This window comes from Trichechus manatus, unplaced genomic scaffold (assembly GCF_000243295.1).
Source record: "Trichechus manatus latirostris isolate Lorelei unplaced genomic scaffold, TriManLat1.0 scaffold00362, whole genome shotgun sequence".
NCBI classification, from domain to species: Eukaryota; Metazoa; Chordata; class Mammalia; order Sirenia; family Trichechidae; genus Trichechus; species Trichechus manatus.
The window spans coordinates 528,359-541,701 of record NW_004444298.1 but is presented as its reverse complement, the minus strand read 5'-3'; the positions used below and the strand labels follow the sequence as shown (position 1 = coordinate 541,701).

Below are 13,343 nucleotides of genomic sequence, written 5' to 3'. Positions count from 1 at the left end.
AATCACTTCACAGAAAGTGAACTGCTGCAGTGGGCCCATGGTCATGGAATTCACTGGTCTTACCATCTTCCCCAACATCCTGAAGCAGCTGTTTTGATAGAATGATGGAATGACCTTCTAAAGACACACTTACAGTGTAAACTAAGTGGCAGTACCTTGCAGGGTTGGGGCTATGTTCACCAGGAGGCTGTATATGCTCTAATCCAGCATCCAATATATGGTGCTCTTTCTCCCATAGCCAGGATTCATGGGCCTAGGAATCAAGGGGATAAAATCGGAGTGGCACTACTCAGTATTACCCCAGTGACCCCTTCACAAGATTTTGCTTCCTGTCTCCATGACCTTATGCTCTGCAGGTCTTGAGGTCTTAGTTCCAAATGGAGGATTCCTCCCATGTGGAGACACATCACTGATTCAACTGAACTGGAAGCTAAATATGCCACCTGGTCACTTTGGGCTCCTTATGCCTCTGGATCAACAGGTAAAGAAGTGAGTTCCCATACTGGCGGGTGTTATTGATCGTACCAAGAAAAAAATGAAACAGGACCCATACTACACACCGTATACACAGAAACTAACTTAAAGTGGATCAAAGACTGCAATATAAATTCTAAAATGATAATGATAGGAAGAAAAAATAAGGACAATGCTAGGAGCTCTAATAAATGGCATAAATAGTATACATATAATCACTAACATGCACAAACACCAGAAGACAAACTAGATACCTAGGAGTTCCTAAAAATCAAATACTTAATGCTCGTCAATAAACTTCACCAAAAGAATAAAAAGATAACCTACAGACAGTGAAAAAATTTTTGGCTATGCCATATCCTTTCAGTGTCTAATTTCTAAAATCTACAAGATACTGCAACACCTCAACAAAAAAAGATAAATAATCCAAGTAAAAATCGGCAAAGGTAATGAACAGACACTTCACCAAAAATAAATTCAGGCAGCTAACAGACATATGAGGAAATGCTCAAGATTGTTAGCCATTAGAGAAATGCAAATCAAAACTACGATAAGATACCATCTCACCCTAACAAGGCTGGCACTAACCTAAAAAACACAAAGTAACAGATGTAGGAGAGGTTGTGGAGAGATTGGAAATCTTATGCAGTGCTGGAGGGAATATAAAATGGTACAACCATTTTAGAAAACGATTTGAGGCTTCCTTAAAAAGCTAGAAACAGAAATACCATACAATCCAGCAATCCCACTCCTAGGAATATACCCAAAAGAATAGACATATGAGCATCCATACTCATTGCAGCACTATTCACAATAACAAAAAGATGGAAACAACCTAAATGCCCATTAACAGACGAATGGATGAACAAATTAGGGTACACACACACAAAGTAATACTACTCAATGATAAAGAACAATGATGAATCAGCAAAACATCTCACAACATGGATGAATCTGGACAGCATTATGCTAACTGAAATTAGTCAGTCAGAAAAGGACAAATATTGTATGAAACCACTATTATAAGCACTCAAAAAAAGGTTTAAACACAGAAAAAAAAGCATGCTTTGAGGATTATGAGGATGGGAAGGGAGAAGGAGGGGAACTCACTAGGAAGTAGACAGGGATCAATTTTGGTGAAAGCAAGGACAACACACAATTCAGGGGAGGTCAGCACAACAGGACCAATGCAAAAGCTAAACAGTTTCCTGAAGATATTCAAACACTTTGAGGGACAGAGTAGCTTGGACTGGAGCCTGGGAAACATAATTTCTGGGGACATCTAAGTCAATTGGCATAACAAAGTTTATCAAGAAAATGTTCTACATCATACTTTGGTGAGTGCCATCTGAGATCTGAAAAGCTTCCCACAGCCATCTGAGATAAACCGTTTGGTCCCATCCCACTTGGAGCAAAGAAGAATGAAGAGCAGCAAAGACACAAGGAAAACGTTAGCCCAAAGGACTAAAGCAACACATGAACCAGAGACTCTATCAGCCTGACACAAGAAGAACTGGATGTTGCACGGCTACCACCAATGACCGCCCTGACAAGTAACACAACAGAGACTCCCAGGCAGAGCAGGAGAAAAATGTAGAACAGAACTCAAATTAATGAAAAAAGACCAGACTTAATGTGCTGACAGAGACTGGAGGAACCCCCAAAATTATGGCCCCCACATGCACTGCTAAGCCAGACCTGAAACCATTATGAAAGCCCACTCTTCAGACAAAGATTAGACAGGAGCATTAAAAAAAAAAAAAAAAAAAAAAACAGGTGAGGAATGTGCTTCTTAGTTCAATCAGATATACAAGGCCAAATGGGCAGCTCCTGTCCAAAAGCAGGATGAGTAGGCAGGAAGGGACAGGAACTGGTTGAACGGACACAGGGAACCCGTGATGGAAGAGGGGAGTGTGCTGTCACATTGTGGGAATTGTAACTAATGTCACAAAGCAATATGTTCATAAATTTTTGTATGAGAAATTAACTTGAGTTGTAAAGTTTCAACTAAAACACACACACAAAGGGTGAGTTGCGAGAATATCGTAAAGGCAGTTATGTGTTTGCCATTCTTTTATTATCAAGCACAGCTTAAAGTCAAACAATGATATCAGTCTTGAATCCCTAAATGTAGATTTGTACTTCTCCATCCTGACTGAGATACTGTCCAATGGGAAGTTTTTAGTATATATTTTTCTGACACCACCTGAGACCAAGTGAATGAGAATGCATCATTTCTGTATTAACACAGAGATCATTGTGAAGCAGGCAAAAGATTCAACATCATAAAATAGGCAAAGTTTAACTGGTTTAAGAAGGAACCTGGAAAGCACAAGTGGTTTGCAACCAGCTGCTAGTGTAAAAGTTGGCAGATTGAACCCATCCAGCGGCTCTGCAGAAGAAAGAACTGGCTATCTGCTTCTGTAGATTACCACCAAATAAACCTTATGGAGCACAGTTCTAGTCTGTTACACATGGATTTGCCATGAGTCGTGCTCTGACTTGATGACAGCTACCACGAACAATAACAACAATTGACTTAGACCACACTCAAAAAAGAGTGAACAATATATATGAAAAGTATTTGGAAACAGAGTATAAATGAAGAAATACTTTTTTGGATTATATTGAGTGTGAAAGCAGTTTGGTGATGATTAATTAACTTCCTAATTGCCTCCATGATATCTTTGTTCCTAAGACTTCAGATAAGGGAAGATGCTAAGAAAACTATTTAAGCACAAATGTGATCATAATTACAGATATAACAATGTAATATGATAAACAAAATCAATGGTAGATGTGCTCTTTACAACGTATTAATTTTCACAAAAACCCTGTAATTTTTATATATATATATATAGGCAAATGTATAAAATGACATTGAATGGTTCAATAATTTTCTAAGTCAAACGAAAACTTAAGTGATGAAGGCCTAACTCAAATCCAGGCCTAGAAACAGAACGTGTAAAAACCAAAAAACCTAATACGTTCTATAAATTCAATTCAAACTCATAGTGACCCTAAGGGACAGAGTAGAACTGCCACAGTGTTTTCCAAGGAGCAGCTGGTGGATTTGAACTTCTGACCATTTGGTTAGCAGCCATAGCTTCTAATCACTGCACCACCCGGGATACAGATTAGGTGTAGTGAGTAAAATCCTTGCGTGTGTGTGAACTAGGAAAAACTATGCAAACTCTTCGTGTCTCGGTTTTTTTCATCTATAAAATAATGTGAGGGCATTAACACTTTACACACACACATACATACACACACGCACATATGTATATACATATAATATACACATACATATATATGTATTGTGTATATATATATATATATATATATACGTACATATACAACATATATATTGGGGTCCTCACAGTGTCATCTTTCCTTCTCAACACCTTAAACAGTCCTTTTGCAGTAGATTTGGCCAACACAATATACTGTTTGATTTCTTTACTGCTGCTTCCATAGGTGTTGATTGTGGATCCAAGTTAAAAAAAAAATTATACGTATATTTATATATTTTTGCGTATTGTAAACCTGGTTTTTAAAATGGATGTCACAACTGTTTGGACACACACAGAAATGAATGATATGGCTTAAGCTAAGTGATATAACAGATTATACATCACAACCGATTAAATCAACCCAAGCAAAAGTTCTTATTGAGGGAGCACACTGCACAACAAAATTATATAATTACCATTGGAATGATTTGCTATCTGCTGATACATACATTACATAGACACTTTGAGCAGAACGTTCTGACAACATTAAAAGTGATTTTAAACTTGGAAATAACTGTCACTGTATGGAGAGACAAGATGTCTTAGTAATCTAGTGCTACTATAACAGAAACACCACAAGTGTATAACTCAACAAATGTAAATTTATTTTCATAGTCTAGGAGGCTAGAATTCCAAATTCAGGGTGACAGCTCCAGGAGAAGCTTGCTCTCTCTGTAGGCTCTGGGGGAAGGTGCTTGTCATTAAGGTCTAGGAGCTTGGTCTAGGAGCTTCTCTGCTCAGGGAACCCAGGTCCAAAGGATAGGCTCCCCTCCTGGTTCATCATTCTTGGTGGTAGGAGGTCCCCCTGTCTCTCTGCTAGCTTCTCTCTTTTATATCTCAAAAGCAATCTACTGGAATTGCAACCTAAAGTTGTGATTTGAGTCCTGCCTCATTAACATAACTGTCTCTAATGTTGCCTTATTAACATCAAAAAGGTAGGATTTACAACACATAGGAAAATCACCAAACAAAACCCATTGACTTCTATTGGATTCACTCAAATGACAAAATGGTGGGAAATCTCACAGTACTGGGAATCATAGCCTAGCCAAATCGACACATTTTTTGGGGACACAATCAATCCATAATACAAGATGCAATTAAAAGAATATATCTTTTGAAATTTGATTAAAAATATGTAAGAAAGCAATTCTTATACATTTAATTCATTCTTCTGTTAAGGAATTATTTACATAGCAATTTTCTCAGTGCCATTATGACATCCTTGTTCCTTAGACTATATATCATGGGATTAAACATAGGAGTAAGGACAGTATAGAAAAGAGAAAGCACTTTGTTAGCTCCTTCTGAGTGTCTGGTGTTGGTCTTAAGTATGTAATAATACCTGATCCAAAAAATAACACCACAACCATCAGATGAGATTAACAGGTGGAGAAGGCTTTAGCTCGACTTGTGGCTGATGGCAACTTCAGGATGATGGAGATAATTTTACTGTAAGAGCCAAGTACCAACAGAAATTGAACCATGACAAATAACACAGAAACTATGTAGACCAATATCTCATTTACAAAGGTGTCCCCACAAGCCAGCTTGAGTATTGGGGGAATGTCACAGAAGAAGTGGTTAATTTGGTTAGATCCACAAAAAGGCAGAAAGAAAATCTGATATGTCTGCCCTATCATAATGGGGATTCCAATGGTCCAGGAGGAAGTCACCAACTGGATACAGACTCTGTGGTTCATAACTAGAGGATAGTGCAGAGGGTTACAAATGGCCACATAGCGGTCATACGCCGTCACTGCCGGTAGTAAACACTCAAGGTCTCCAACATAAGAACAAAGAACATCTGTGTAGCACAGGCAACTGAGGAAATTCTTCTTCTCTGGGTCCCAAGATTCATCAGCATTCTGGGGAGAGTAGCTGATACATAGCAGATTTCCAAGAAGGAAAAATTAGACAGAAAAAAATACACAGGGCTCTGGAGACCAGGATCCATTTTTGTTATTAGAAATATGGTGCCATTGTTCATCAGGATAATGATAAATATGATTAGAAATAATCCAAAAAGAAACCACTGGAGATGGGGCATGTCAGCAAAGCCCAAGAGAACAAACTCCATCAGTTCAGTTAGGTTATCTTTTGCTGGATTTTCTTGATGATTCATCAGTGGAAAAGGTAAATTTACATGTGCATTTCCTTTTACCTTCCTGTATCTCTTTGCCTCTTCTCTAAATTGTAATGAGGTGCCCGAATTGGATTTTATGATCAATGCAATTGTTTGAACTTTAAGAATGATACTTTATGTGTGTCCCATGCCTTCCTGATAAATCACAGTAAACAGTACCCTCAAATTTATTTTAAGATCAGTTCACTATTCTTCTAGAGCATAGCCCAGGTAGATCAAGCTACACCTGAATTAGCACAGCACTGGAACAATTGACAACTGCTGGAGACGGACCCTCAGTTTTGCCATCTCATCACACCTTACGTTAATAATGCATCTTGACAAATCCTATTGGACTTCTCTATGCATTTTCTCGTCAAGCTTCTCAAACACTGTATCATACACTGTCTTCTAACATATATTTTCAACTGCCTATTTCAATGTTTCGGTCTCCTATCACTTGACGATTTTAAGCATAGAGGTTCCTATTGCACAGTTCATATTAGGTAGTTTAGAATGAAAATTGAGAGAATATTTCATTTTTCATAGGGCAATATAACAAATATCTTTTGGTAGGCTACTAAGTAGCTAAGAGGTTTTTATTCTGAGAAATTAGCCTGGGAACATTGATTCAGATACAAAGAATAAATGTAGTCACCCTGGAAAAACAGGGGTTGCATGGAGGGTATTTGTTACCTGTGTTTATGTGTGTGGGACAGGAGGAGGAAAGATATTGGCTGTTATATTATTTCTATTCATTTGGTTGTGTGCATTTGCCATTATTTTTGTTGTTACTCAAAACATAACACTTTAGATTACTGTTTTGGGACTTTTCTTTAGATATAAAGATATTCAGACTCACTTACTGTGGATAATTCAACCAATTGCACATAGATTTTGTGACTGCAAGTCAGTATCTTTTTTTGTTTTGTTTTTAGTGGACTTGAGTTTGACTCCTATCTCCATGATTTATTATCTGTGTGATATTAAGCAGTTATTTAAAGTTTCTAAGGTTTACTTCTTTCTGAGAATTAAATAATACTGATAAAATATATCCCCTACCTACCAATTTTAAACTGTTTGCTTTTTGTTATGGTTCTGTAATTATGATTATGATGAAAGCCTATAGCCATCGAGTCAATTCTGACTCATAGGGACCTAGATGACAGACCTAGATGAACTGCTGACTTTTTGGTTAGCAGCCGTGGCACTTAACCACTACACCACCAGGGTTTCCACGATTATGATAGTATGTTCTTTAAGCCTGTAGCCCTAGGATTTAACAGACTGGCTAGTTAAGTAGGTATCTGACAAAGTGGTTTTGAGTTCCTTTGTTGGCGATTATATTTCCCACCATTCTCTTTCATCAGGGTCAGGACAAAGAGTAGTCAGTGAAGCTCCTAAGAAGCAAAATTTAAGGAGGATTTTTGCGCCACACTTGCTTTTGCAAGATCGTGAAAGTGAGTGGCTCCTTAAATTTTACAAGAGTCAGGATGCCTCTTGTCTTACCCTGCTTTTTATCTTTCCATCTGAATGGGTTTCCACCTTGTCCACTAAGCAAAGCAGAATATGGTTCCATGGTTACAAAATCCCAAATCCATTGTTGTTGAGTCAATTCCGAGTCATAGTGACTCTGTGAGACAGAGTAGAACTGCCCCATAGGGTTTCCAAGGACATAAAACTTTAGGTAAGTAGACTCTCACATCTCTATTCCAAGGAGCAGCAGTTTGGTTTGAACCACTGGCATTTTGGTTAGCCACTGAGGGCTTAATTACTGTGCCACCAGGTCTCCATGCCCATGGTTAAAGAACAGTATTTCCCAGATGGACTATAATTGAATTACACCTCTAACAACGTCTAGCTTTGTGAAGACTTTATGCAAGTTAATTAATCTTCCTGTATAACAGTTCGCTCAGCTGTTAAATGGCTAACAACTATGTCAACATTTAGTGTTGTTACGTGAACTAAATCATTTAATATAAGTAAAACACCTTAAAGAAGTCCTGACATTTATAAAAGACTGTTATCATTGTTATCTATTATTATTATTGTTATCAACACTTATTATTATCATCCATTTATTATTATTATTATTATAAATAATTTTGATTTATTCGCCTGAATTTTATTCAGTATGCTAGACAACATGAACAATACTCTCTATTTTCCTTTTGTATCACAGGATTATTGTGAGAATGAAGTGAGGTCTTAAAAGCAATTATCAAAGTGTAACAAAACTCAAAAAAATTTCAACTCTCAAGCTGCAATTTCTCCATCAATTCTCTGCTAATATTTGGCTTTATATCATTATCTCTACTTTGTGGACTGTAACACCTATAGTATCCATCACTGCTCAGCACTTAGAGTTGCAATTGGGTAATAGCCTTTGTATGCATTTTCTTTTACTGATACTAAGTGATCTGAGAGGTAAAGACGGTGACTATTTTCCTACTTTAAATCAATATAGATCCCAGAAAATTGGTGTTCCCCTAATATGGTGCTCAGGACTTGTTTCTGAATGGAAGTAAAGGAGTATACGCTATTAAAATGAAAACATCACTCTTAAGACAGAGAAAGAAGAATTGAGACTCACAAGAGGACAAAAGAACCCAGTCTTTATGTGTTACTTTACGAAAGCTAGTATTTAATAAAAAATAATTTAATTCTTGTTAATTGAGTAAAATAACTTTGAGTGCTAAATGAAATAGCATTTCTAATTGTACAAACTCAACACTTCTGTGATGACAATTATCCATGTATAACATTAAATATATAAGATTTGTCTATGTTTCCCTCAAGAGGACAGGGTTGAAAGAGCAGAGGTTTATCCTGTGTGTTCTCCCCAAACTATCCAGTCTACTATTCTTTCTTGAAAACATTTAAGTTCTTATTACTTTAAGGGAAATAAAACTCAATGTTATCCTATTTTTATCACAAATCTAAGCATCCATTCCCTGGAAAAAACCCAAATGATTAAGGAGTGTGTAACAACATTCTGATGGAGTCCTGGTGACACAGCGGTTAAGTGCTTGGCTGCTAACCAAAGGGTCTGTGGTTCACACCTAGCAGCCACTCTGTGGGAGGAAGATGTGGCAGTCTGCTTCCATAAATATTAGTAATCTTGGAAACCCTATGAGGCAGTTCTACTCTATCCTATTTGGTCATTATGAGTCGGATTCCACTCAATGTGTTTGGCTTTGGTGAACAATATTCTGATTCAGATAGATATTGATCAATGTTAATATCCCCAATCTACCCTAAACCTCAGCTATGTTTGTATTTTGAAATATAAATGAGAAACATAAACCCTGAAATTCATTTGAAAAACAATATTAACTAAAAATTTTACATTGTTTTATAAATAGTTTAACATAAAAATATTATTTTCTTTAAAATAAATGTTTCTTGGATTCCTAAATGGTGTTGTAAATTTATTTGACTTCAAATATCTTACTAAAATATCATCAGAAGTAAAATGCATAAATATAATGTGTATTGGCTACAAATCTTTGCTGGAATTGAAGTTTTCCTATAATATTGTTTAGTATTCTTACAAATCATAGTACTTTTTCAAGGTTTCAGTGTTACAGAATAATGTAATATCACTATTTAAAATCATGGTTTAAGGTAAATCATATTTAACAGAGTGAGAAATATAAAGGAGCTGCTTTAAGTAATAGCACATTTGCTACTCTATATTAAATATTAATTTTAATAATATCATGAACAAAAGTTGAATGTTAATATAAAACATTTGGTATTTACCTTTCTTCGTTTCCAAAATAGGAGGCCTGGTCTCGTACAGTGGTTAAAGTGCTTGACTCCTACCCCAAAGGTCTGCAGTTAGAACCCATCATATGCTCTGTGGGAGAAAGTGGTGGCAGTCTGCTTCCTTAAAGATTTACAGCCTTGGAAACCTGATGGGGCAGTTTTACTCTGCCCTGAAGGTCGCTGGGGGTCAGAATCTACTTGACTGCAGTGGGTTTTGGTTTTGGTTTGTTTGTGATAAGCTTGTTTCCTCCTCACTGAAGAGGGTTTTCGTATGTATTTAAGTATTTAAATTACTTTGGCTAAAACAACTTGTTTCATCAATGATATTCAATCTACCTTTAAAACAGTCGGTTCATTTTGAACAGTGTTCTTTAAATATAAAATACTTATTTCTATCCCCTGGGATCTCTTCTACCTGGCATAGTTAAATTTCCAATTAAACAAATCTCTTTGGCACTCTCTGATTTGCTTTATTTATTTTCCCAGATAGCTCTCACTCTACCCAAAATACTCTTCCTCTGCAGCCTCTCAATGGAATAGAGTGTGTAGAAAGTTTCATTTCTTAAACTTGAACAGCGTCCTGATTGCCTTTAACTGAGCAATACCATTGGAGGCCATCCACGACTGGCACAAATCCAATTCTCACCTTATCTATTATGACTGTTTCATATGGACCCCCTGTTCCTATTAGACTGAGCTCCTGTCACATTTTCCTCAAGTTATTTTCCTTATTTTCTCCTCCGAATTGGGTGCCTTGATCCAAATTCAGAGGCTGGCCTCGGCAAGAGTTGTAATAAATGTTCTGACAACAAAGAATATTTTCCCTTACAGATCATACAGTTTATAATTTATTTCTTCAACCCTTCTTGGGTAAACTGAGAAGTGGATTTTGGATATATTAAATCTAGTTCAAAAGTTCGTTTTTTTTTTTCTTTTTTGCTATTAGATTAACCCCAACAGGGGCGACTTTGTCTTTTCCTTGCAGCATTATACCATCTTTCTGCAACTTCATTCCCTCTGTTAACCCTGTTTTAAGGTGTAAATCCTATTAAACTTCACTGAGGATAAAATAAAATTCTGGTATAATTCCAGCTCAGATGAGAGACAAGATTCCGGGGCAATAGTCGGTCTATTGTTATAAAATATTTAGCCTTTAAGACTTCAAATCTTAGTGACAAGTTGTGTGATCTTTAAGATTGTGTGTCAGCTTGGCTGGGATATGATTCTCAGTGGCTTGGCAGTTATGGAGTATTTTGGTAGTCATATAATGATTTAATAACTGCTGTGATGAGATCTGATATCATGTGCTCATTTCCATGATGGGATCTGCTGTGAGCAGCCAATCAATTAAAGGGAGTTTTCTTGGGTTGTGACCTGCATCCACTATAAGTAGACTTTGCTCTGCCCTGGATCCAGTATTGAGCTCATCATCATCTGACCTCAAGTTCTTGGGGCTGGGGCCAGCAGCCAGCCGTCTCACCTGCTGGTCTTAGATTGTCAGCCTTCGCTGCTGTGAGCCAACATGCTGTCATCTGACCTACGGATCTTGGATTCATCATGTCCTGATGCTGGCCCAGGAATTTGGGACTTGCCAAGAAAAGCAAGTGCATGATTATAATAAAAGTCAAACTTGTGGTTACTGCTGTGCTCAAATCCTTGTTTTCACTTTGGTTGTGCTGCTGTCACTACATACACATTCGGTGCCACTTGTCCCATCACCAAAAAAAATTTGAGAGTCTCTATGATCTAAAGTGTACTTTCCCCTCTCCCCTCTTCTCCCTGGTCACCTCCAAAGAACATTGGTCTCTCTGTATGTATCTATTCTTGTGTTCTTATAAAAGAGGGATCATACGAAATTTGTCCTAATATGCTTGACTTAGTTCACTTAGCATTATGCCCTCCAGGGTAGTCTATATGATATTTCGAGGACTTATCTTTGTTCTTTATATCTGTGGAGTATTACACTGTATGTATGTACCACAGTTTGTTTATCTGTTCATCTGTTGATGGACACTGCAGTTGTTTCCATTTATTTGCTATTGTGAATAAAGCAGCAATGAACGTAGTTGTGCGTACAGTATTTGGAGATCTCTAGTGTACATACCTGGAGACGACGTGGTGTAGTGGTTAACAGCTTAGCTGCTAATAAAAAGCTTGGCAGTTCGAACTCACAAGCTGCTCCTTGGGGCACTTCTACTCTACCCCATGGGGTTATTATGAGTCGACATTGACTCGATTGCACTGGGTATTGGGTATATACCTAGGGGTGGGATTACTTAATCATAGGGTAACTCTATTTCTAGTTTTTTGGGAAACCATTTTTCATAGGGGGTGTACTGTTTTACAGTCCCGCAAGCAATAGATATAGGTTCCAATTTCCCCACAAGGTCACCACAAGTTTTCTTGTTATCTTTGTTTTTTCGTCAGCACCATTTTATCTGAGATAAGATTGTATCTCATTGCAGTTCTGAGCTGCCAGTCTCTAATGTCTAATAATTGTGAATATCTTCTTACATTTTTGTTGTCTGCTTGGATGAATTCTTTGGTGAAACTTCTACTCATTTCCTTTGCTTATTTTGTGATTGTGTTGTTTGTATTTTTGTTGTTCATATGTTGCAACTTTCTACAGATGTTAGATATTAGAACCTTGTCAGGTGATGGGGTGAATGTATTTTACATGTGGTAAGGACATGAATTTTTGGAGGCCAGAGGGTGGAATGTCATAGATTGAATTATGTCCCCAAAAATATGTGTTAACTTGGTTAGGCCATGATTCCCAGTATTGTGGGAATCAATTTTACAGGATGTGTTATAAATCATGATCTCTGCCTGTGGATAAAGAGGATTAGGGTGGGATGTAACACCCTTACTCAGGTCACATCCTTGATCCAATGTAAAGGGTGTTTCCCTGGTTTGTGGCCTACACCACCTTTTATCTTACAAGACATAAAAGGAAAGGGAAAGAAGCAAGCAGAGAGTTGCAGTCTTCATACCACTAAGAAAGCAGCTCCACGAGCAGAGCACATCCTTTCGACCTGAGGTTCCTGCGCTGAGATGCTCCCACACCAAGGGAAGATTGATGACAAGGACCTTCCTCCAGAGCCAACAGAGAGAGAAAGCCTTCCCCTGGAGCTGACACCCTGTATTTGGATTTGTAGTCTACTAGACTATGAGAGAATAAATTTCTATTTGTTAAAGCCATCCACTTGCGGTATTTCTGTGATAGCAGCACTAGATGACTAAGGCATCACATAAGTTATTTTTGGAGATATTTTCATAATCGGTTGGCTCTCTATTCTTTTAATAAAGTCTTTTGATGATCATTTTATTTTAACCTTTATAAGGCCCCATGTATCTATTTTGCATTCTTTTATTCGTGCAGTTGTTGTTATGTTTGTTATTCTATTTTCACAAAAGCGTAGGTCGCACAGTTTTCTCGCTATGCGTTCTTCCATGAATTTTCTTGGTTTTTGGTTTATCATTTAGATCTTTCATCCACTTTGAGTTAGTTTTGGTGTATGTTCTGAAGTATGGGTCCTGTTTGATTTTTGTGCAGGTGAATATCCAGTTTTGCCAGCACTATTGATTAAAGAAATTGTTTCTGCCCCACTGAGTAGACTTTGACTCCTTGTAGAAAATCAGTTGTCCATAGATGGCTGGGTTTAATTCTAAGCTCTCAA

General features: G+C 37.4%; 1 pseudogene; it reads right to left on the bottom strand.

The window, feature by feature from the left end:
- Window positions 1–5,082: 5,082 nt before the first annotated feature.
- On the bottom strand, window positions 5,083–5,892 carry LOC101353122 (olfactory receptor 10AG1-like; annotated as a pseudogene).
- Window positions 5,893–13,343: the final 7,451 nt, after the last annotated feature.